Consider the following 21744-nt stretch of genomic DNA (forward strand, 5'->3'; position numbering starts at 1 on the left):
TTTTCTTAGCAGTGTATGGTATTGCACAGATGTTGTAAAGAATAGTTCATCACATGTAAATAGTTGGCATTTCTTTGTGCTTTTTTGAGACTAGTGATACGTGAAACAGGCAAGTTTCGATTCAAGTATAGTTTCGCAAAACTGAATATTGTTAACCTGGGAATTTTTAAATTGTGAAATGTGAAACTTGTTAAAGAGAGTTTTTGGAGGTTGTCAGGGTGGAAGGTTTTTTTTTTTTGGGTGTTGAAAAAGAAAAACTGTTTTTAAAGCCTTGTTTACATTTCTATGTTTACCTGATGCTATAGCTGTATAATGCAAAAAGCCTGTAACACACATGTGAGATCAATTCTGTTTAGTCCTCTCATGCACACAACTATGGGAGAATGCAGTGTGCTTTTTAAAAATGTGATATACTGGATATTCTCCACATGAAGAAATGCACTAAAATGCTCGATCGTCTACATTACAGTGTTTTCTCACATGAAGCCATTCCTCCCCATGCCATTACCTAGAATCCACTCTTGTCTGTTTCTTTATTCCTGCAAAAGAGGTTGGGAATAAGAGTTTTTGTCTTCTGGTCTTTGTCTTCCTTTTGGAAGATCAGGACAAAGCTGTAATCCAGATAACAAGTAAGCGATGGGGTAATACAAAAATGGCAATTATTAAAATTAGAGCACACAAGGTGCCTCATGTATAAACGGTGTGTACACACGAAAATGTTGCGTACACTCATTTCCAGGCACACTTTGATATGTATTACAACTAAACTTGGCATAAAGCCACATACATTTTGACAGCAGCCTCACACCATGCATACACAGGTTTCTGCTCAGTTCTTCAAACTGGCAGCACCCAGCATTGAAGCAGTGGTACTGTTTCTGTGTGGTCTCCCTTTTTTCAGACTTGTATCATTGCTGCGGGATTTATCAAATACACCAAAATTAGTTGCTTATTGTTTACAAATTTAATTCACTTCATTGTAATCATTCTGTAACAATATAATGGTGCATGGAATGGCCAAACTATTCCAGCTACCATATCTGCTTTAGTGTTGCTAGAAGACATCGCATATGGAAGAATTAGAAGAGAGTGCACATTTACAGATAATGATGAATGGCTTCTAAGTTCATTTCAGTTTTCAAGAGCTATCCTCTTGGAGCTGTGTGCTGAACTGGTTCCGGCTTTACAAAGGCAGACTTTGTGCTCTACCTGCTCCATTGAAAGTTCAGTCCACTCTGGTCCAAACTGGTTTGTAAGCAACAGGAACTTTTCAACGTGAACTTGCTGAGCGATTGGGTATTTCAGAAAAGTCACTGAGTTGTGCTGTGACAGCTGTATAGAATGGTATTATCTGCTTATCATCCAGATATCTAAAATTTCCTTACACTGTGGTTGAACTGGGAAACATCAAAGAGCAATTTGCAGCAACGTCCAGTTTTTCAAATGTAATCAGAGCAGTCAACTGCATGCTGTTTGCTATTGCAATGATGCTGGATAAGCTACATCAGCCATGGATGAATCACCAAAAGAATGAACTGGCAAAGCATCATCTATAGCAGGAGAGCCTATAAAAACGGTAACTCCGCAAAGTCGCAGGTGTGACAATAGGCAAGCAGTCTTTCTAAGGACAGCGAGTCACCACAGAGAGCCATGTAAAGAGCTGAAAATCTATCCATTGTGGGCTTGGTGCCATCGCTACTCTGTAAAGGTGCTTTCAGAGAATGAATTTGCTCATGTAAATAGAAAGCATTTCCACTCTATTAATGTGTTTCTCTATAGTTCACAGAAAGTGTGCTGCACTGTGCAAGTATGTAATGTGCTGTGTAATGTGGCACTCAATCATGGCCTACCCATACCTGAAGAGATGCAGCATAAAGAACCTGACCCTGATCCATCAGATGATCAGCCAAATCAGAAAGCGTTTTTAGTTTTGAATGTAATTAGCGGAATGTTAAAAAAGGTAATCAGATGCAGCATTTATTTTTTAACCAATTCATTTAATTTGTGGTCAAGATCATATACAGTAGTACAGCTCTTATATTCCTTAGTTCATTGGCCACATCTCTTACAGCATTCACTATTGCATATTGCAACTCCAGAACAGAGTCTGTCAGCACACACCCAGATGGTCATCCAGCAGTTTCCGAGGCAGAGGTGTGTGAGCAGCCAGCACCTAAACATGTGCTGGGCACAGCAGCACCATCACCACCTGGAGTCACGTCCGTGGCACGGGGGTCAGCTTTTGTAATATTGTCTGAAACAGAATAAATAGACGGGGGGCTGTGACTTACCTTTTCACATTGACTTTGATATCTAACCGCTTCCTTTTTATTTCAGACACCATGTGACTAACTTGAAATTTCGATTGTCTCCAACATGCAATATCACTCCATAACTTCCTTTAGTTGCTTATACCACTGCTTAAGCCAACAAATGGTACATTATTCCTTGCCTCCACTTCACACTAGCTAAAATTCTTCTTTTTCCACATGCTTTTGCTTTTGTCTTTTAACAAAACACTGAAAGGAAGGGGCTATTTATGTTAATTTGTATATTCAAATATGAGATATTCTGGGAGGAGTTGAGGTGGGACTGTAGGTGCGTGCAAATTAATTCAATTTCACGTCTATTGGAATTGATAAAGGGCAAGTGCGTGGAACTGTTTCTTTATTCATCAAGATTTTTATTGTGTGTATGCACATTTACAGTTTTATCTGTACACCATGTTTTAGTGTGAATTCTACACACAGTATTATATATGAGGTCCAAGGAATGGATCAGGGGAAGCACCAAAAAAGCACATAAAAATAAAGGGAAAACAAATCACTGATACCTCTCTGGGCCTAGTCATACATCAGATCAAATCTCTTGTCATTATAATGGCATGGCTGGTCCATTTCCCAAAATATATATTATTAAGCACCGTTTCAAAATCTCCAGTTATGATCTTTTAACATCTGTTTCCCCTGCTATATGAAAGCATGTTCATTTCACTTTTGAACCCCACCTTCACCACCAAATTGAATGAAAGGACATTTTAAGACAGAGACTGGGCTAAGCTCCTTATCACTTCTGAGGTCATATACATGCTCTGGAAGCCCAATAGTCATACTCTTGGAGCTCACCCTAGTGGCCTCGAATGGACATGCTATCCTCAATCCCAGTTGTCCTTTACAGGAGCAGGCACTGATAGGAAGCCTCTCATCCTAAATGTACAATAGAAGTCCACATATTATAAAGAGGACCACCAAGCTGCACTGTAGCAGCCAAGAGGACTTCTATTAATTTATTAGCTCTCACTGCTATTTATCTAGGTCAAAGATTTGATAATAATGACACTCACGTTAACCTGCATGGGCTCTGATTTGCGGAAAGATCAAACAAGAATAAATAAATTATAAGTAATATTGATGTCTCTTTCACCTTTAAAGAGTACTGTATATCAGATTCAACAGGGTACTCTGAAGAACATCTAGTTAGGTATTGCACTAGTAGTTAGTTAGGTACTCTGTGGTTTGGTGACCCAGCGGGATTACCTGGTGTGTCCTTTTGTCAGAAAGGACAAAGAACAGGAACCAGGGAACCCAGAAGAAGTTATGACTCTGGAGAAAATAGAAGGAAGGCTAGAGATGAAAAATGAAAGTGCTTCATGTGAGAAGGCAAGCAGGGCATTATGGGAAGCTATGGGTGATTGGAGCACCCACTTCATGGGGTACATAAGCACTTTAATTCTTCGCATTTATATAGCAATTTTCTCACTACACAAAGCGCTGTCCATGCAGGGAGGACCCGGGAAGTGAACACACAATTTTCTTAATGCAAATCAGCAGCGCTACTTTATTGACTACAATGGCTTAGGTGTTTGTTATTTATCTCTTTTGTCCCTTTCTGTAATTATTCATTTATATGTCGTGGTCATCCGAAGGAATGACAAGCTCAAACAAGAATGCATTTTGGGGTGCCAGCTAACACTATGAACAAAAACAATGCTTGATGGAGTAAAAAGGAAACAAAAACTGTGGTTACCAGAATAACGTGTCTAGTATAATAACAGTTGTTTAGTCTGCCCTTCAAATGACTGAGAATCTCCTTTGCTCTGGTCCCACAGAAAAGAAGTGATGCTTCCTTCTGGCCAGTCCTGTTTTTGTGGCCTGGGGACTAGAAGGGGTGGAGTCAGTAGCCCACATTGGAGAGTATCTCTACACTGTGAAGGAAGAAAAAGACAAGACAGTTAGAGGCAGCACCCCCAATCTACCACATGGGAAGAATTTTTAGGGTGACCCTCTGACACGCATATCTGACAATGCTGATAAACACTTTTTTGTGTCTTTGCGCTCCTGTGTCATTGTTTGGGTTTGCTCTCAAACATCCAAGAAATGTGCATCCTTTAGCAATTCCAACATTCTGCAATCTCAGCCCTAGCCAGAGGCCACTCTACATCTGTTAAAAGATGAAGCTGCAACAGATATAAAGTCACGCTCCATTTATAACGACCATAATCGAGATTACTTTTACTTCAAAATCTCCAAAGGGACCTTAGGAAAGAATTTTCATGGTGAGTCATTTCAGCAGAATGTACACCACAGTAGTGCCCCCTAGTGTAGAAAACAGTGCTTACAAGCCAGCTTCCCTTATTTGAACCCCAGTGCACATTTCTTCAGCGGTGTAGCGATGGAATAAAAGCAGTCAAAGAGCACACGTTTCTTATTTTGTTTTTACTTAAATAAGTTGGTTTAATTAATACATTACTAACATTCCTGGATGTGAATTAACTTTTTTTTTCTGTGTGATGAGTGAATAAATGCATGAGTTTTTAAGTGTTTTTTAATGATTGAGATTAAAATGAACCGAAAGCACAAAGCCCAGCTGTTTAAAGGCAGTATAAAAGTATTGTGTGCTTTCCTGCATCTTTGACAGACAGACCATTTAATTATTTTAGGAAAGTAAAATGTGCTGAAGGCTGGGGCAGCTTTAATGACCTGCTGTGTGCCAATTTTTTTGTAAAACAAACAAGGGGGCCTCTTCCACACACAAACACACAAGGGAGAATATGTGTGAGGTAGCCAGACTCCTGCCATGATAGAACCCGGACTCGCGTCACTCTGCAGGCAAAGACCTTAAGCCCTCTGTCTCTCACAGTCTACCACATCCCTCATCGACACATCTGGTTTCCAGCAATGATCCAGCTATTGTAGACTGACCTTTTCACTCATGCTGTATCGCTGTGTTTTTTGAACTGCACAAACTGCTGGATTATTCTGTTCCAAGAACCTTTAGCTGCAGATGTAGACACAAAACCATGGGTGGTGCTCCACCCCCTTCACTGTGGAAAGAGAAAGCATACTGTAGAGCTTCGTTCCAAAGTACTGCATGAAAGCTTTCGAGTAAGGTTAACATCAACACGTATGAAATAATATGGGTAGGTACTAATAGTGCTGACATGGCATACTCAGACTAGGGTGATTAGGATATGTGTAGAAATTGTTTTGTTTCTGAAATTGTAAGGAGTGTTCATGCCGATAATAACTTTCTGGTAGGAAAGGCTCAACCATGATGGCACAGAGCAGGATGAAGTCATACTGAAAACCTCTAGGAATGAAAGATCACCGTCCTGGCAACAGTAGAATTCCTGCACATACGTTTTTGGCAATGTAAGGAAGAAATGCCCAATATGTGCTAGGTGATTTAGAAGGATTATACAGAAAGGCACTAACCCATGTGAGATTGGGTTTCAGCATGAGTAGAATAATTCAGTGACCAGGATTCCAGATGCTTTCCCAATAGTGAGACCAGGAAGTGCAAGAGGGAGGAGAGGCCACCTGACTTTCTACTCAACTAGTGGAGGCAGGTGGCCTCTAACTGGAGAAATGTGGTTAGGCTTGTTCTTACAGCATTAGTTGAGGGTAGACTGGCAGGGGGGGCAGGACTCTTCTATCCAGCCACTGAAGGGCACACACTGTTAAACATACGGGGCACTGGTGTCCCTTTAAGGTAATGGGTAGCTGACTGGCTGCATGTCATACTCGTCTCTTGACGGGCAAAAGAATGTGCAGAGGTGCATAGATACCAGCGGTAGTTGGTAGTTTCTCTGTAAAAAATGTAGGCAGCCACTGACGATGGAATTGATATTGGGACGTAAAGCTCCTTTTTGACCAAACTTACATTGAATCAAGAGTTGGGAGGTTAGCTGGGGTAAAGGCTCAACCGGTGGGAGGAAGACAGTTTAAAGTTGAGATGGGAGATGAGAAATGGGAGCCTGGCAGGAGCTCAGAACTTTTCCATAAACTTTGTATTTAGAAGAATGGCAAATAGGCAAGACAACCCCTGGGCGGTCAAAGGTTCAAGACCTACGTTGTTTGACCCAGAGTTGCAGTTTCCTGTGTTCATCCTTTCCTTGTGTTAATTCCTTTAATAACTGTATCATTTTTTGGCCCTTTGCTGCCATAAGGAAATGCCAATGTCATAGTATACATTTGCACCCATACCGTAATTTTGCCCAAGTGTTCTGCCAGATGGGAATAAACATCAGTACTGTATACATGTTTAAAAGAACCAGGAGATAAGACAAAGTCAGAAGGGTCAATACAAAAATAGCCTGAATTTGGGTCACCAAAATGCTACACTCTCATAATCACTAACAAAGCTGAGAGCCATTGTACTAGACAATTTATCAAACTTTCACTAAGTCCTTCCAGAAAAAATCCACAGTTGTGTCAGGGATGTCACACCCCATGCATTTTTAGCCATCCCTGCGTAGTAACACCTTGAACACCAGCATTGCAGTAAGATGCAAAATAATTTTACCCTTAACAAAAAACATTCCAAAAGTGAAATTACATACTAGATTTTGGTTCTCCAGTATTTAAAAGCTTTTAGGCCAGTCTGAGACTCTAAAATGCTTCATTGTGAGTGAGTGAGTTAGAATTTATTCCTTTTAATTTTTTAAAGGCAACAATTCATCAAATTTTGCAATCCTGAGACCCTATTATTCAATGCAATTTTGGGTGCCAGCTGCTTGGACATTCAAAGGTTGTTCTGGGTGTTTTCTCAGAAGTTGTGACCTGGGAATAAAAGGTTTCTTTGGCAATCCTCTCCTGTCCAAGCTGTGAATATAATAACCCGATTCAATCCCTTGGTAAAGTCTTTGTGCTTCATTCTTTTGTGTATCGATCTTTCGCTTTTGTCCTTGATTTATAATTTTGCTCTTTTTGGCTTTGACACACAGTTGTCTTTGATCTCCCAGTTTTGACTCATTTCTGTTTTCAGGTCTTTCTCTTGATTACTCCCAATCTCATCTGCCCAGCAAACATAACAGAGAGTGGGCAAGTAGGCAAGTGAATGAATGAGTGAGTGAGTGAGTCAATGAGCGGCTCATTGAATCAGTAAGTGTCTACACTTTTATGTATCTCCTGCTAACACAATTTGCATAAGTGATTAAAAACCACACAAATCACAGTAGACATATGGGCAACAAACGCAAGATTAAAATAGAGGAGCCCAATAAATATTTTATGTTGATTTGAGTGTGCCGGTAAATTATTGACCCACGTTTTGCTCTAGGCTGGACTGAGCTCTGCATGGAATTTTATGGATTTTCCATGTTTGTATGGGTGTCCTCTCACAGTCCAGAGACATGTCTGGTGACTCTAAAATGGCTCGGTCCTGGAGGATGTCTGCATGAGTGTGTTGTGCTTACGCAGGCAACACCGTGCTGGACTGATTCCAGGCTTGCCCCTACAGTGGATTTAATAGGCTCATTACAATCTAACAAAGACACTGGAAAGGTGGTAGGAAAGGATTTGACTTCACCCAGTACCAAAAGTTTGATATATCTGTCCCACTATTTCTCCCTTTTTTCTGGAGAAGTCAACATTAAAAAGCGACTTCCTATAAAGAGGAACAGAGCCAACAATTGATAAGGCAGCAGTGTAGCTTGACAGTTTTTTCTACATACAGGTGTAGTGTGCTTATATATAATTTTAGAACTGAAGCTTAATTTTAAAAAAATAAAATGTGTATTTCAGATTAATTTTATTGTATGAAAATGTCTTGTGATTATTGATGTAATTAACACAGACACGCCTCTTATCCATCAAAGACTTGTTAAAACTCTTCTGTTCAAATAGAACTGACAGTAGTTGTTCATCTTTCTTGAACCAATAATGTTACAGCTGTGTTCTCTCTCTGTAATTCACTCACTCACTCGCCACCACTGCCAAGCAGACTGTACTTCCTGTCCTCCCTTCATGCTTGCATTGACTTACCACACAGCACTGTGGGTAAAACTCTTAAAAGGGTGGGCTTGCATATTACAGATGGTTCACATATTGGCCTATACACAAAGACATTACATTTAAAACAATAATACATTAGCACAAAATCATATTTTCCATTTCCTTTTGCATAAGTTACGGGTAGAACCAGAAATTTGATAAACCTAACACTACCTGGGTAAAGCTGGTATTATCCGAAAAAGATTACCTGGGTGGGCGACACGGTGGCACAGTGGTAGCGCTGCTGCCTCGCAGTTAGGAGACCCGGGTTCGCTTCCTGGATCCTCCCTGCGTGGAGTTTGCATGTTCTCCCCGTGTCTGAGTGGGTTTCCTCCCACGGTCTATAGACATGCAGGTTAGGTGGATTGGCAATTCTGAATTGGCCTTGGTGTGTGTGTGTCCTGTGGTGGGTTGGCACTCTGCCTGGGATTGGTTCCTGCCTGGTGCCCTGTGTTGGCTGGGATTGGCTCCAGCAGACCCCCGTGACCCTGTGTTTGTATTCAGCGGGTTGGAAAATGGATGGATGGATTACCTGGGTAAAGTTAGAAACTCATACTTTATTCCATCTCTACCCAGGTAATGCTAGGTTTATCCCATTTTTGTGCTTTACTCGTAACACATGCACATTTTGTGTTTTATACTTAAATGTTTTCGCAAATTTTCACTAATTTTTAGCATACCATTAAAGCAGTTTTTTCAAAATTCATACCAGAAGAAATATTCCATCCAGTATACCAGACTAACTGGTCTGTCATTCACTATTAGCACTTCAGGACCTTCAGACCTCAGCTGATGAAGACATTTTTTGGACATGTGTTGTGAAGAGGAGATATCAGTGGCAGATTGATAAGATCTAGATAAGCCCCTTTCTCATGCTATTGTGTTTATATGTTTTGCCTTCATAATATCACTTGGCCAACCACTCAACTTATAACCCAAAACATAGCCAAAAATAATGAACACACCTCAAAAGGCTCAAGTTCATTAACTTGCTGTGCGACATAAAATCTTCTTTTGAACTCTGTTGCTGACTTAGAAAGCTATAAATTACAACTCCTAGGAATCCCTGTCATCGCTGCTTCGCTTTTGACAAACCTGTCTGACACCTCAGACCTTCTGACACTGGCCTTCTTGCTCTCGCAAAGCTGCATTTCAGAGTTTTCAGTCAGTGCTCATTGTCGTTTGTGGCTCCCCCTCTGTGTCCAAGTCATATAATGCTCACATCTCATTTATCCAACCGTCCATTTTCAATTCTGCTTACCTGGATGTAAAAAGTGAAATGTTTGTATCATATATTTTGGATTTGAAAGTCTTTAATTTATTTGTTTCCAGCTTACAATCGGCCATATGTCATAAGCTGGTTATGATTCCCATGGTTTCTGTTTGCCTCCTCCAGACAAAAACCAGGTGCTCAGCTAATTGAGCTAAAGGAACATTCTTTGAGCCTGAGTGTCTGTCAGTTCTTTGGATCTGCCATGCTGTGGCTGACTCTTTGTCTCTTACATCCTATCAATGCCCCCTACCTACCCCATCTTTAGTTTGTTGTTTTAATTATAACCAAAGGCAAGAAGGGTCTTCGCACTGTCTCAGTGTAGAAGCAGTATTAGTAGTAGCAGTGCTAATATTGTCACTTGTACAAAGTACAGTGAAATTCTTACTTACATTTCTGAATAACACATCACCACTTTCCTGTGCCATGATAAACAATAATATATTACGACATACAACACAGTAGTGAAATGATTTGCACAAAACTGAATTTTCAGTGAAACTTGGAGTTTCCCTTCACAAACGATTTGTGAAACAAACTGTGTTTCTTTACAACTGATATCCATGCCATTAGCATATTTATTTTCCTCTCATTTGCATCCTCTTCCTCCATATGCAAAACCATGGAGAAGCATATTCTGGAGGGCTGAAACGTGCAAACACTTCACTGCTACTAAAACCTTTTGGCCTTTGCATTTGGCTTGCAGGGATGGGGAAACTGGGTGCAGGTATTACCCATGGTGTTACTTCTGCCTCTAAATGACTAGCGCGAGGCAAAGCTGGTGGGTGGCATGAGAGGGCAGACGTTGCTATGATAGTTGATAGATAGATAGATAGATAGATACTTTATTAATCCCAAGGGGAAATTATCCATGGAAGGAGCCATGAAACTTTGGTGTGACCTTGGAAGATAGCTAAGGAAACAAATAGTTGTTTAATAACTCAAAGGGAGCAATAATACATATATTCCTCCCAAAAAACTTTAAAAAAAAATCTTGCTTTAGTGAGTTTCACATTTTGCAATTGCAAAATCACGCGCACAACAGTGGGAGATTTGAAACTTGAATGTTCACCTAATGAGAAGGACCTACAAGCCATCTTCCAGTGATCTGAATTGTATTTGTATTGTAAAAAAGGCGTGACATGGTGGCACACTGGTTAGAACTTCTTTCTCACAAATCCACAAATGTGAATTAATTTCTGCCTGTTTACAGGGTGGAAGAATCAAACATGACTCTGTGTTTAGCAGTTTATGTCAGAAAGCACTTTATTGCTACACAAAGTCACATGGAAAGAAGCAGCACCGCTGTAGTGTCACTGGTTAAATGGGGGCAAACACAACATTAAATTTGATACCATCAAAACATAGAATATGTAGGTATGTAGGCATTCCCAAATTATAACAAAGTAGACTTTCTAAAAGCATTACAACTATGATTCTTACCTAATCAAAAAATGTATATTTTAAGCATTTTAGTAATCTGTAAACAAAGCAGGTCAGCACCTCATAATGGTCCCTTTCACTCTCTTTTCTGTATATTGGTGTAATGCAAAGAAACCTTGTAATAGTTTAATTTTTCAAAACATCTTTCAGAACCTCAGCAAACAGGTAAATTCATTGTTTTGAGTGTTCTTGTACAGTGTTGATGTTTGCTGATATAATCTGTTTATTTTATTATACTTCCACAGGAGTTTGCACATCATCACTGTATTCATTAATATCTCAATGACATGCATGTTAGACAAACTCTCGACTGCAGATCATTCCATAGTGAGTAGCTATGGTGTGCCGTCCAGAGCTGGATCCTACCTTCTGCTCTTTGCTGTCAAGTTATGCTCAGTCTCTGCACAACCCTGTAATTAGAAAAAAAGGTGTTATTACACGCCTTATAAAGCACAGTTTGATGATGCTTGCTCTGTCTTTAACTCATTTATTTTAAGCTTTGTCTGGAGTAGTCCAGGCCTATCCTAGCAGCACTGAGAGCAACATTGGAAATGACACCAGAGTGACATGGAGGACACTCACACCCACAGTCACAGTGACTTGCCGATCAATTCATCCTGCCCATCCTAGAGAAGAGAAAATACACACAATCACTTGGCCAATCCAGGCTTAGACTATGGCGCAGGCATGCTGAGCACCATGCCACAATGCTGCCTGCTTGTTATAAAAAATATAAGGTGGCCTGGCAAGACACTGTACCGAGTGCCTTCTGTGTATGATTCCTGCTAAGCCCCAAGACACTGAAGGGTGAGTCGAAATCACCTCAGTTTGATTAAACAGTGTGTGTCTTCCAGTATACTGGGGTTCAATCCAAAAACATACTGAATAAAGCAGATTGAGAAAATAAAAAGATAAATGAAAATCCAATCTAAAGCAACTTTGGAGCAGAACCCCAGCCCTTTTACGCACTGAGAAGATTTGTATATAATAAATTAATCTTCTTGTTCAAATGCTTATTTTACTTGTATAGAATAAACTGTTTTGACAAATAACTTATTTTATGCTAATTCGTTGATGGCATCCTCCCAAAATCCTTCACTGGTTGCCCTTTGTTCCATCATTAACAGCCAATTACCAATTTGCTTTCCTAGCCTGATGACAGTAATTAATCAGTTCCATCAGCACTAAGATTATCACATTCAGCTGTTTGGTTTTGGAGCTGTTGAGCAGCAGACTTGCATGCAGCCTTCTCTTGTTTTAACTTTCACTTACCGATTAGCCCCTTTATTCAATCTATCAACACTAGGTGGAATTACAGGTCTCCGGGGCATTGCACTGCCATATCCATCTGCATAGAGGCTGCAAGACCTTTAGCCACTGTCAGCCACCCCGATAATCCTGTTTTCGTTTTAATAGCAGGGTTGCTAAAGCAGTGAGACTTTTGCTGCTTCTTCTTCTGCCTTTTCTCCCTTAAACGGCTTCCTGTTCCTTTTCACATATCATATCGTCTCTACATACTAGTCAGTATTAGTAAAGGAATCTCGGTAGAAATGAGACTTGCAGTTGCCATTGCGAGCACAGCTGCATTTTAGCTTTCATCTTATAAGATGGAAAGCAGATTTGCTGGTCGCCAGTAATGACCTCATTATTTATTTTGCTAAATTTGAAAAGTGATCCATCCTAATGATAGAGCACAGAGTAGATTAAAACTACAACAGGCACAGTTTGACCTGCTGTGGTGCAAATTCAACATGCTGTGAAAAAAACAGTAGTGTAGTCTTTTCCAAATGTGCACTTGCTGAGGGTGCCATTAAGCACAGTACTGAGAAACAGTCAGTGGAGAACATTAGTGAAACTTGTGAGTTGTTTAGAAACATCACATGCAGCTGTAAAGACAATGAAAGGAGCTTAGAAAATGCAGGCTGTCGGGATATTTGTCATTTCTCCATCCACCCTTAAACCCACAGTTCAATTCTGGGTCACCAGGGCTGGAACAGAATTAGGCACAAAGAAGAAAATAAACTTGGATAAGAGGCCAGTCCATTGAGGGCTGTTTGGAACTTTATCTTTGGAATGAAAACTGAAGAGTATGGACAAACTCCACACGGATGGTGAAGATTCAAACCCCATCCCCTGAAACAGTGAAGCAGCAGCACTAACAACCAGGCCACATTGAATCTCACTGGGTACAGGACGGAAATTCACAATGTTAGGAACATTAGTCCATTGCCATGCTAAAGCAAAATATCGAAAGAATTATCAGAAAACACAATTATGCTATATAAATAAGTACAGTAATGTGTTTTAGTGTATGCAGCAGAGGGGCTCCTCACTATTAGTTGGCTCCTCCCTTGGTCCCAGTGCTGCCAAAGTAGGCTTCAGCCCTCACAGCACACATTGGATTAAGCATGTTTGAGAATGTTACATGCTGTTTCTGGTTTATTTAATTTTTAGAATGTTTATTAATTTGTTCTTTCTTTCTTTCTTTCTTTCTTTCTTTCTTTCTTTCTTGTTTTGTTTATTATTTTTTCCCCTGGGATGGACTGGTGTCTTCAATGCCTGTCTTTTACCCACTGATGTCAGAATAGACTGTGACTTCCAGCTATACAATTGAGAAAGGCAGGTTTGGAAAAATCAAAGGATTGGTTATTTATTTTTATTTCATTGCTTTCTTCTCTTATGGCAGTGTCACTTACAAGCAACCCAACACCTGAGGGATCAATGTATATCTTACTCTTAGCATGATGGCATTCCAATTCATGCCTCTGGTGTGTGTTGTGATGTAAATAGTGAGGGTTGTCAAGGTGCCAGCTGACTACCCTAAAAGTGCCATTTTCCCCTGAGTTACCCTGGTCATAGTAATGCCAAACTGAGGCGGCATTCTAAAAATGACATGAATGCATGGTATGCTGATCAGTTTAGATACATAGCACTACATCATGTGTTATTTCTTTTGGAAGCTGTAAATGTTTATCAGCTCATGTTCTTTATGTCAACGAAGTTGCAGAGTGACTAGTAAACAGCTTTGAGTTAAACTCAGTTTTCTACAAAGCTCTACACTACTGCTGTCATAACTATAGTATAACTAAAATAAAATGCCCAAATTCACGCAATAAAATCACAAAAATATAATTCTGAACCTAAAGTAATGCGTACAGAGAAAAATACATACTGTGACAGGTTTCTCACTTGTCAAGGATTGACTCAGGCAAAAAGGGCAAAAATTAATATATGACAGGAGATGTAGTAATAATAATACCTTTTATTTATATAGCACCATTCCCATGCTCAAGGCACTTACAGAATATAAGAAAGAACGACAGGGTATACAGTATATAGCATTGTACAAACCAAATAAATAAATAAAGAAGATTAAGACAGTAAATTCAGAGAAAACCTAACAGACAACAGAAATGATGGTCTAGCACACACACACAGGTTGAATGAGCATCTTGACAGAGAGGTAAACTGAGAGAAGGGAAATAAAGTCAAGTAGAGCTAAAAGCCTTCCTGAACAGATGAGTTTTGAGTTGTTTTTTAAAAGAATTCATGGAGTCAGCTGACCTGATTAATTTCGGTAGGTCATTCCAGAGTCTGGGCGCTATGGAGCTGAAGGCCCTGTCACCCATGGAGTGTAGATTAGTGTGGGGCACGACAAGATTGCCAGAATCAGAGGACCTTAGTGAGCGGGCAGGCACATAGTGATGGAGAAGGTCACTGATGTAATTTGGCGCAAGATTGTTTAAGGCTTTGCAGGTTATTAGTAGGATTTTATATTTGATTCTGCAAGACACAGGGAGCCAGTGAAGACGGAGCAGGATGGGTGTGATGTGCTCGCTGCTGATGGTTCGAGTAAGGACTCTTGCAGGAAAGTTTTGAGTAATCTGGAGCTGTGATGTGATATAAGATTAGAAGGGGCACCTGCCAGTAGGGAATTACAATAATCGATGCAGGATGTGACCCAGTAGGGTCTTGTCCTTCTAAAGAAAATTAATAAGGAAAATTCGTCCAAGTGTAACTATTGGTAAACAACTGGCTGGTGCATATATACCATTTAAAGAATAGCTTCTTTCACACTAATATAAGACATGGGGAATGGCACAGGGACTGGAGAATTTACTCATGGCCTGAGTGACAGCAAGAAAATGCACCTTGGAACATATGGGTACCTGCTGTATATTATGAAGGGAAAGAAGTATAGAAGAGACCAAGAGTCCATGGCCCTTATTATGAAATGCCTTAAAAAAGCAAGGTGCCCACACAGCAGGGATGAGATTTTTATAATCAGGACATGAAAGCCGCTGAAGGGAGTGACAGATCTTGGTCAAGAACTACAGCCAACTGAAAGATCTACAAAACTCAAGTGACAAAGCGAAATTGGAGATCAAAAAAGTTACAAAAGGTCACAGCCAAATTATTTGTGTATTTATGTATTTTATAGTTTTGTGACTCAGAAATTATGTGTTGTGGTTGATTTGTTAATTTTACTCGTTTTGGCAGTTTAATTTTATCATCATGTTGTTTTTTGTTTGTTTATGCAACATTCCATGAAGTGTTACCTGACCACATCTATTGCATTGAATAATATCACAGGATGTGACGCTATAAATGTGGAGACAGTCACAAACTACAGTGGGCAAAATTACATATCAGTGTTCTTAGCATGGTTAGGCCCTAGTGTTTTGTGTGTGTCATGGTTCTTTTGCATGTTGTTTTGTCCTCAGCTTCTGATTAATGTCTTGCCCTTTGGTTTTTGGTTTACTTCTTGAATACACGGTGCTGACCCTTGGTTTCACATGACCGTGTCTTTTTTCCTATGTATATCATCTCCTGGTCTTTTGTTTCCTTACAAAAATCCTCAGACACATTCTGTATCTCATAACAGCCAGGCCCAAGAGTTTGACCCAGTAAAAATTCTGGGGACTGTCTCAGGAGTACCGTTTGGGTGAGAGTGTCAGTTGTCCATCTGCCTTAGAGTCCAGAATGTGTTCAGGCATGGTGTGGAGGTGTTGTGGGCAGTTAAGACCTAGAGATACAGGTTTCAGAGTGAGCAGGAGGTGAGTGGGAGAGTGTTTTTGGTAGCTGAGGCAAGGGGTTTGATAGGAGGCAAACCAACCCACCCAATGGCTGGTGCCCAGCACCATATGCATTCACATCTTTGGGCAGTCATCCTTTAAATAACAAAATATAAGTAAAATTCTAATTTTTCTTGGTCAGAGGGCTGGCAAGCCCAAATAAAAGCATCACATTGTAAGAAAACATTGAGAATATTTATATTTTTGAAAATATAAATTTGTCAAAGTTTGATACTCAAATCAAATCAGATAATTTCACATTTTATTTGTCATATTAAAATTATATATACAGTACAATATGTAGTGAAATATTTAGTTGCTTAACTACAATGACTTTACCTTTAAGAAGAATATAAAGGGACAATAACAATACATGACTTTTTAAATATTCAAAAATCATGAACAGAATTATAAATATGTCATAAATAATAACTAAATTAATAACTTAAGTATCTTAATGTTAGAGACTTTACATTAGGGTATTATCAAGTTTGAAACAGCTTCCTTATTCAAGATATAGATGGACTGTAGGAAGAAGCTCCTCCTCAGTCTCTCTGAGCTGGACTTTAGGCAGCCATTGTCTGTACCTGACCACAGCACAGAAAAGAGGCCATTGTTGGTATAGCTGGCATCATTCGGTGCATCACTGGTGTGAGTTGCTGAATATCTTAATTAACCCAGGACATAAAAAAGAGCCAATTGGCACAATTACTAAAAAGCACTATGAACAAACTCAGCAGCAGTCTGAACAAATGTACACCATTCTAAAATAATGAGACTTCAAACTTGATTTAAATGCCAAGACTAATGAGACCTTTCTAATGCTCTAATTTATTGTGAAAAATCTCTTAGTCCTACAAGAGTTTTATTTATACTTGGCTTTTTAATAATATCTGCGTCTTGTGATCTAAGTGTTCACTCTAGAGTGGTGGTATTAATTTAGTTCTGAGACCATTTACAACATTCTTTTTCAGAAGTAGGATTTTCAAACAATCTATTAGCTTAACTGCAAATTAATGTAAGAACTGAAGGCCTGCAGTTACATGGTCAAACTTCCATCTAGTGATGATCTTTATTTCTTTAATGATCTTTCTTTATTTAATTGTAGTGGTAATTCTTCCTTACTCCACTATTTGCAGATATTTTATATCTCTTGTAGTAAGGTGGCCCAGACATCTATTAATACATTATAAAATATAAACAGGAGTAGTGAAAAGGCTTTTTGCCTGTTATGTGATTACTCACAAACTACTAGGTTTAGAACTGATGTTGTCTTAATTGAAAACTTATGACCTGATCTATTCTGGAAATTCAGAAAATTTTAGGTGGCGATGCCTTGGCAGAGTGACCCCTAGTCAATTGTTTCCTATGGCACAGTGATTGGCAGACCAAATGACATGGCAGAAAGAAAAAGAACACCAGTGACATTCACCGAGAATCAAGAAAAGCACAATGAAAATGAACACCATAATAGAAATAAAGGCAAAGGAAATTGGCAACATTTGCTGAGCGTCAAGCATATCATACAAAACCATTAAATGATGCAGAATGAGAAGGAATGAGAAGCAGACAGGACACTGTCAATGTCAATTTTATTTATATAGCACATTTAAAACAACATAGGAATGCTGTAGCCAAAGTGCTTTGCAATAAAAGAAGGAAAAACATACAATTAACGTAAAAAAACATAAATAGAAATAAAATAAAAGAACGTAAATAAAATAAATAATAAATAGAAGTAATGTTATATAATCACAATGAGGAAACCATCAGTATTACTGAAGGTCACGGAATGCAAGTGAATAGAAATGAGTATTTAATCTTGTTTTGAACAGTTCAATTGTAGACGACTCCTTTATGTGATGAGGTAGAGAGTTCCACAGGCGAGGAGCAGCTGCAAAAGCCCTGTCCCCCTTAGTTTTACACTTTTACACTGAAGCACATAGACAAACAAGTACTACTTCTGAATAAATTAGGTTGCAGAAACCTAGTGGCATCTTTACTGGTGGGCAAAAACATTTATTGTAATAAACGTACGGTCCCTGTGAGGTCGTCTATTGATAAGAATTGTGTTTATTGATAATTAAACATCGGACATTTATTACACTTGGCGTGATTACTGTAAAGTCATCACAAAATCAAGTTATAACCACCATAAGAGGAGCAGCTAATTGTCACACAAATACCGTATATGCTCACATATAAGTCAGATCTTGAAACCCGAAAAATCAATCATAAAATCATACCCCGACTTATATGCCCGTTCAAAAATGCGACACTTACATTTTATTTTTTTTTACAACTTCTTGCCTCCTCCAATCTCACATCAGTTTCTCAGACGCATCAAATTTTGTTGCAATTTAAAACCAACTTCATATTTTCTTCTGTTTGAACGCTCATAGATAAGGGATGCTCTTACAATAAAGGTGTATGAGGGTGTGAGATACAAAAAACACAAATCAGTGCAAACGTTGCTTCGGAATAGTTTGGGTATTACTGTGTGGTCACGTAGGCACATCATAATCCCTTGTACCAATAATTTGAGTTTTTCACATTCAACTTATACGACTGACATTATAAAATACCAGAAAATCAAATCTCGACTTATCTGCGGGAGAACTTATCCGTGAGTATATACGGTACTGTTACTTAGCAAAGTTACATCAATGATGAGATCGATGTTGAGCTATATTTCTTGATGTTGAAACCAAAAGAATGTGTTGCCAAAATGGAACAGTCCTACTTGCTATCAGTGAGCCTCTAGAACTAATAAAATGACTTACTACAAATAATGCATATTATTTTAGCACCATAGATCTGTGTGTTTCATTTATTTAAAAAAATATGCTGTCATGTAGTGAGCCCTTCAGTAGAGTGTTGTATGATTTATAATCCTCATTTCCTCAATGAAATCTTTTAGTTGTTTACAAAAAATATATACTATTGAAGTTATTCTCAAGTGCACTTCCATATTTGAGTCCAATATCAAGAGTTAGAGTAAGTACACACATAAACACGAATTTATTGCTGTATTAACACAGAGTCTTGGTGTGATTCATACATCTCTTTAATTTTAGATCTCCACATGAAGTGCACAAACAAGAAAGCAAGAAGTTGGAGTTAGAATGATATCAGATAACAACCTAGAGTTGGCCTCCACTTTGGAAACTAGTTACAAAGATAACCGACACCTCAGCCGCTGCAGACTGACATGGACTGAAGAGTGTCACCCTGACATGATACAAACCAATCAATCTATCCACCCTCAATCTTTAAAGCCATTTAAACAATTTCACTGTCATGGAGGACAGGCATCATTAGGCAAGGACAAACCCGGACGGGGCACCAGTTCATCACAGAGCACATTCATACAAGTGCCACACTCATACATGGTCAGTCAATCAATCTTTATCTCATTTAGTGCCCTCCATGGTGAGTACTATGACAAAGTATCATACAAAACCAATTATAAAGCCTGCATAGGAATTAAAATACTAGAAATTAGCTGTCTGAAGAGCCACCTTGTTCTCAGGCAGAACTATGTGTGGCTGGATCAATGATGTAACAACCCTCTCAAATACTACAGAGCACCAAAGCAAAAGAGGAGTGATTAATGATGGAAGACGGACATAGAGGCACTGATAGAATTGCAGGTGAAAGGTAGCAGTAATAAGGCTTATTTAATTTTTTTTATTTTAATGATGTAACCCTTCCTCTTCAAGGCACAACCTAATTTCTTAAAAGGCAGAAGGTTGCACAACTAACGATAAAACACAAAAGGCAGGTGTTCTGTGGGTGAGCATACATGGAGTCCATAGTTCATCACAGTAGTGCTGATTAGCTGGAATATCCAGAAGAGGTTACATTGCTATAAATAAAATCATTAAGCAGCGTATTTTGACTTTGAGTAATGTGAACACAAGCCGTTTTATTATGGAAGGTTACAGTAATGAACGCCTAAGTGGATCTAAACATAGTCCTTTAGAAGTGAGGTCAGGCAGAACCAGACAGCTCTGGCTTCAGCAACCCGATGCTAAATTGAGTGCCTGCATCAGTCAGCTGCTCCTGGCAGCCTTCAGGCGGCTATAGGAGGCAGGCGAGGGGTAAGCGCTGTTAACTGATACGGTTAAACTTTGAGCCAAAGAGTACAATTAAGTTAACTCAGACAACAAAAGTTTTTTGGGATAATTGTTCATTTTTCTATGAGTTTTAAGAATTTTACTGAACATTTGTACCACAGGTAGTAAATTATATAAAGAAATTAATCAAATGTAGTAATATCCCTTGCTGGTATGAATCAGAATCCTAAAGCCGGTTGACTAAACAGTCAGAATATTAGAATGTCGCATCTGAAACAATTACATTGATGGACAAAGTTGACCTGTATAGGTGATGATCAGCAAAGCATTTAGGTGTGAAGGCTTTAGAATATTCAAACTTTTTAAATATATTTTACATTTTTTCTGCCTCTGTGACCAACCTTAGCGATTCTCTATAGCAAACAGAAGGATTGTATGTCACAGACTTTCCATGTACCATGCTGTGCTTTCTCCGCTCAGTGCACCTCTGTTGCAATTTCTTTAAGATTAGCTCATGGAATTTTAGCACCAGTCGCTGGTTCTAAACATGCTGTACTGCAGGAATGATTCGTACTCCATCTCCAGCTGGTAAATGGGCATCAGTGTGGAAACTTCATCATCAAGACCTTTTTTAACTTTCCTAATTACATTTGTCATTGTCAGCTGCTTTAATCTCCTAGGCTGCTGGAATCTCTTCTTGCTGAATGAGCTATTTGATAAGCTGTTTACAATCTAGCTACATGTAATGATCCATCCAGAATGTAGCAAGCTGCTCCAAAACATTAACCTGTTAGCACAGGGGTGTCAATTTGGGTGTTGGCCTGAACATTTATAGATTTTAGAAAACTGCCTCTAAATAATGTACCTCATAATTCTTCACATATGGGTGAGATGTTATGGATCCTTACTGCCGTTATGGTTAATTCAAATCCCTTTGTAGAAAACACTATAAATGCTTGGACTTTCCAAAACCTGAAGATATGTGAAGTTTCTACCAACTTTTTGCATCATTGTAAGATGTGTATGATTTCTACATTTGAGGAAAGATTCACACCACTAGACATTACACATAGTAAAAGGAATCCATCCAATTTCCAACCTGCTGAATCTGAACACAGGGTCTCGGGAGCCAATCCCAGGGCACAAGGCAGGAACCAATCCTGGGCAGGGTGCCAACCCACCACAGGACACACACAAACTAGGGCCAATTTAGAATCGCCAATCCACCTAACCGGCATGTCTTTGGACTGTGGGAGGAAACCAGAGCGCACAGAGGAAACCCATGCAGACATGGGGAGAACATGCAAGCTCCACACAGGTAGGAACCGGGAAGCAAACCCAGGTCTCCTAACTGTGAGGCAGCAGCGCTACCACTGCGCCACCGTGCCACCCACACACACATAGTGAGCAGCTCTTTAGGATAAACCGCTTCAGGTCCAGCAGCCAAGATAAACCTGGCAGCAGGTTCGAATCCTCCCTCCGACCATCAGCAGAGAATCTGACCTGCAAAAGAAAGAAACATAGTAAAAGGAATTGATATAAATATTTGCATTTCTCTTTCATGCAGCCACACAGCCCTTAAACAAAGAGATGGGTATACAGCT

This window comes from Polypterus senegalus, chromosome 2 (genome assembly GCF_016835505.1).
Source record: "Polypterus senegalus isolate Bchr_013 chromosome 2, ASM1683550v1, whole genome shotgun sequence".
Lineage (NCBI taxonomy): Eukaryota > Metazoa > Chordata > Cladistia > Polypteriformes > Polypteridae > Polypterus > Polypterus senegalus.